Below are 5340 nucleotides of genomic sequence, written 5' to 3' on the forward strand. Positions count from 1 at the left end.
GGCTTTCAAGGACTCAATGGGGATGTACAGTGACGGCTTCTAATGGGCCATCTTTTGAGGGCCGCCAGGCACTCCAGCTCTGGGGTTCTACCCACTCTCCCACGTTGAAGGACCCTTGGAACCTGCCACGCAGCTAGGACCTGATGAAAGTGCTATGCCGCGGATGGGTTTGGTGACGAGCCTCTCCCCCAGGGACAGTGACTTGCTTCCTCCTCCCACATTTCTGCTACTTCTGCTTGCTTCTCCCACCCTTAGGTCTCGTAGGAGCTTCTGCTTCCAGCCGTGAGAACACACAGAGGGACTCGGAGGGCACTGCCTCCGTCTAAAGACAGTGGTTGAGGGGACACAGGTATGGAGGGGTGGGAGGTAAAGCAAAACTGATGTGTCCCCAGAAAAAGAACTGGGTGTAGTTTTCCTTCCCTTCCCTTAAAATAATAATGATAGTAATACTAACTTTAAGATAAATAAGGGGAAGTATAGTTGTACACTTCTATGCTAATGTAATTAGAAAGTACAATGTGGGCACTAGATCCCACATGCCGCAACTAAGAGTTTGCATGCCTCAACTAAAGATCCTGCGTGCCACAACTAAGACCTGGTGCAGCCAAATAAATAAATAAATAAATATTTTTTAAGTATAATGTAAATAGAATTTTTTTTTAGGGTAAAGAGGTTTGTGGGGAATTCAACCCACAAAAAGACTGTGGTCTCTTTACCACAGTTTTATATGTGGCCGTGATATTTCAAGGTTCTTAGGTTTTGGGGGTATGATTTTTGGCCCCCAGAGGATGTTTGGCAGAGTCTGGGGTTATTTTTGGTTGTCACAACCAGGGAGGGTGCTCCTGGCATCTAGTAGGTAGAGACGAGGGATGCTGCTCAACATCCCGTAGGACACAGGGCAGCCTCCAAGACAAAGAATGATGTTGCCCAAAGCTCAGTGGTGCTGAGGCTGAGAAATCCTACCCAAGGCCACAGTTTCCCCCTTCACCTGGTAACAGACTGTCCAGAGGTGCTTGTTAAATAAGAAGCATCCCAACCTGCGCATAAGGAACCTGAGTTTCCAGGAATGGGGCCTAATCAAGAATTTCTAAGCTTCTCGACGTGATGGACTTGGCACCCATCTTTCTTCTGGTGAGAGTTAAGAAGGCCCAGCAGAAGGGCCTTATCCAGCGTCACCAGTGGAGGCAGGACCCGGATTTCCAGCTTCCTAGTACAGGGCTATTCGGATCACCCCAAAAATGTCAGGGATGGTCATGCCCTCCCTCCCCACCACTCTCAGAAACCGGCATGCATGTGGGGAGACCTGCTGGCCAACCTTAGGACAGAGCCTGGTCGGGAACACCTCTTGGCAAAGAGGTCATGTGTTGGGACCCCTAGAAGCTGAGCCTGAGACTGGGGTTTGTGGGCATGTGATTTATTGAGTGAGAGCCCTTGGAAGAAACCAGTAAGGGAGTGAGGGAAACAGAAGAAGGAAGGGGAAGGAACACAAGACGGGTTTCAGCAGAAGTTTAGCTGTGGCACGTCCTCAGGCAGCACGACCTGCCCCCCGGGCCCTTCCCACCTTGAGGCAAAGGAGGGGGGCTTCTGTACCCCTGACTACTTCCTCCCCATCTGTCACTGCTGTTGGCCTGGGGGACCCTGGGGAGGAGAGCAGTGATGTGCTGTTGCCAAATCCTATCAGCTGGTGAGACCAGCTGCACATCTCTTTCTAACTCCCGTGTTCCATGACATGACATTGGGAGCTTGAAATTGGCCAAGGCGGGGAATATTTACAGCAGGGAAATCAGCAAATGCTACAAACCGGGACTTTTTTCCTTGAGCCCTTGTTCCAGCACACCCCTTGGGAGAGGGCCGTGTGACTCCCAGGTGGTGGCTTCAACAGTACACCTATAAGCGCCAGAGAAGGCTACAGCTGTTGGACGAAGCCCTAGCAGGAATGTAAGGATGGGCAAAGCCTAACCCAAAATTGCTTCTGGTGATGCCAAAGCACACGCCCCTCCCCGACCCATGTCAATGCCAGTGTGGACAAAGAATGTCACCTGCCATTTCAGTAAACAAAGGATGTTGAGGCCATCAAGCCACCAGCCTCTGCAGCCCCCCCAACAGTGCACCCTGAGGGGATTCAAGATAGAGGAAAACAGGATACTGGCCCTAGATAGTTAAGGTGCACATCAAAGGAATAATTTCAATGAGCCCAGACTCTTGCATCTTTCCCTACATAGAAAAGTGCTAAATTCACTAACTTGAGATGTCTGGTTTTCTTTAATTAACAGTAATATTTTGATGTTCCAACTGCCTGGTTTTTTGGGAGCTTGGGGTTTTTTTTTCCCTGCAAAATCTCCTGTATATCTGGCTCCTCCCTTACCTCTTTGGAAGAGTCCCTCAGAGCTATCTGAGAAGCTGTCTCCTGGGCTTAAATCCTTAGTAAGTTCACTGAATAAAATATAATTCTCAGCTTTTAGGTTGTGTTTTTTTTTTTTCCAGTTGTCAGTGGAGAATCTCCTTCTGCCAAATGACTCAGCTGCCTTTTGGGAGGCAAGTGTACACCCTTCTAGCAGGGATGGTGAATTAGAGTGATCATTTCTCCAACTCCTGACGTTGGAGCCACGTTCCAGCAAGAGGCTCTGCCATCTGGTGAGAGCAGGGAGCCGGGGAAGGACGGCCCTGCAGGTGCTGCTCCTGGCCCCAAGGCCTGCCCTCCTGGCAACAATCCACCCCACCCCTGCTGGGTCAGAGCAGGTGTTCTGAGAGCTTTCCTTTCTTTCCCCTTTCAGGAGGCTGAAGTCCCTTTCAGAGTGTGGACTCTGTTTCCAAAGACAGGTGTGACAGTGAGGACAGAAAACCTTCAGCTGGGAGGTTCTCTAGCTGAGCCTCAGGGAGCATGTTTTATGGAAAAGAACCCATGCTCCCAGTCTCACGGGAGGGACGGGGCCGCTCTGGGCTTTCTGCCCCCATGAAGGGTTTCTTCCAGGGCCACACAGAAAAGAGCAGGGTTACAGTCTGAGCCCACTTGTAAGGGTTCCTTACCAGCCCCCAGGAGGAGCTGGAAAGGAGTGGTAACATGCCATAGACAAAGCCAGAGTGGAGAAGGGTGAGTGAAGTGAGAACGAGCAGCCATGAGCCACTTCACACCCATGGGAAGGGCTCTAATCAATAAGACAGACGATAACAGATGTGGCTGAGGACATGGAGAGATTAGAAGCCTTGTCTGTTGCTTGTGGGGTGGAAAATGGTGTGATCACTTTGGAAAACAGTCTGGTAGTTCCCCAAAAAGTTAAACAGAGTTACCATGTGCCCCAGCAATTCCACTCCCATGTATATACCCCAAAGAATCAAAAACATATGTCCATAAGAAGCCATGTGTACATGAATGTTCATTGCAGCTTTATTCACAATAGCTAAAAAGCAGCAACAACCCACATGTCCATCAACAGGTGAACAGATAAACAGAATTTGGTATACCCATACATGGAATATTATTCAGCCATGAAAAGGAAGTACTGCTACTATATGGACAAAACTTGAAAGCATTATGCCAAGTGAAAGAAGCCAGACACCAAAGGCCACATGTTTTATGATTCCACTTACATGAAGAGTCCGGACTAGGCAATTCCATAGACACAGAAAGCGGATTAGTGGTTGCAGGGGCTGGAGGAAGAGGAAATGGGGAATGACTGCTAATAGGTATGGGGTTTCTCTTTGTGATGATGAAATGTTCTGGAATTAGATAGTAGCAATGGTTGCACAACATTGTAGATATACTAAAACCACTGTACACTTTAAAAGATTAGACTTTATGGTATGTGAATTATATATTCATCTTTTTAATGGGGAAAAAAAAAAAAAAGAAACCATGGGGCAGCAGCATCCTCTTGGTCCCCAGCAGGGAGTTGGCAGGAAAGGCTGAGCGCCAGCTGGGCAGAGCAGACTGGGCAGAGGGAAGGATGCTGGATGGATGCAGGAGAAACTTCAGTTAGCGCCAGAGTCTCTCCCTGGGGATGGATGGCCAGGCTGTGTCCGCAAAGGGCTTGGACGGCTATGTGTCGACAAGGACCGAAGACCTCATCCCCCTTTCCACCTCCAGCCCCTCAAAGCCTCTTTTCGTTTCTCCCTTATTCTCTTCCTAGAACGTTCTCCCCACATCCTGTCCCCAGACCCACCGACTTAGCCTGGCTAACTACTGCTCAACTTTCCAGCTTCAGATTAAACATCCCTCCAACAGTGTCAATGATAAACACAGCCGGAAGTGCGTGAAAGTGGTGAGAACAGATTTTATTCAGTGACCACTGACAGTTAGGAAAGGGTAGAGCTCTATTTCCATTGTGCAGAAGTGATGGGGCGTTTTACAGGTGGAATGAAGGAGCAGGGGAGTAGGGGCTCAGTATAGTCAGAGAAGTCAAGGGTGGCAACAGGTTGGTGGGTTGGTCTGTGTGTATGCGGTTAGGGCAGCTGTGTCTGCTAGCTGGCAGCTCAGCAAGTCAGGATTCCATCCTCCCACAGAGGCTGGGAGAGAGACCCTATCTTCCTGATAATTACTTTTCAAAGGAATGGTCCCCAGGCCCTAGAGAAGGCACCCCTGAGTTGTAGGAGATACATATGCATCTCAAAGGGACAGAGGAAGGATTCACAGTTGTAAGCCCTTTTTAATAAATTTCTAAGAAATGGAGGTTGGGGTCTATGTCAGTGTTGGCTGGAACAGCAGTAAATGCTCTTGGTGGCCTGGAGCTTGCCCAGGCAGGCATTTATGGGGGCTGGAGTCTTCCTAGGGACAAGGCCTTATGCTCCTACAAGCCCTGCTAGGGTTTGGTCCTCTCCCAGTGCAGGGATTTGGACAGAATCCTTCGTTCTCATCAGGGAACCTTTTCCTGGCCTCGCACCCTGAGCTGGCCCCTGCTCTGGGCTCCCCAGGCACCGGCAATCCCTGTTGTAACTCATCACAGTATTTTGATCACTTGTTTTACTTGTTTTCTCTAACAGAAAACTGTTTGTCCTGAGCTGCTGTATGTCCAGTGCCTGGCCCGGGGGAAACACTTAACAAATGTTGAATAAATGAATGATTAAATGAATGAATGAGTCCCAAGTTAGAAGAATCGAAGACAAGGAGAATTTAAGCAGAACAAATGGGGGGAAAGGAGGGGAAAATGCAAAGCCAGACAACCTGGGAGCCCATTACACTCTCCCTAGAACCAGAGAGGAGTGAGGTTTGACAATGTGTCAGATGACGGTTTGAGGGGCGTGGGAGCTGCAGGCTTTTAGTGCCCCACTTGGACGTCTGTCCTGGGTTGGGCGGCTCCATGCTGGCCTTTCCCTGGACATAGGAGTGAGAGTGGGAACCAGAAG

This window comes from Hippopotamus amphibius, chromosome 1 (assembly GCF_030028045.1).
Source record: "Hippopotamus amphibius kiboko isolate mHipAmp2 chromosome 1, mHipAmp2.hap2, whole genome shotgun sequence".
Taxonomy (NCBI): Eukaryota; Metazoa; Chordata; class Mammalia; order Artiodactyla; family Hippopotamidae; genus Hippopotamus; species Hippopotamus amphibius.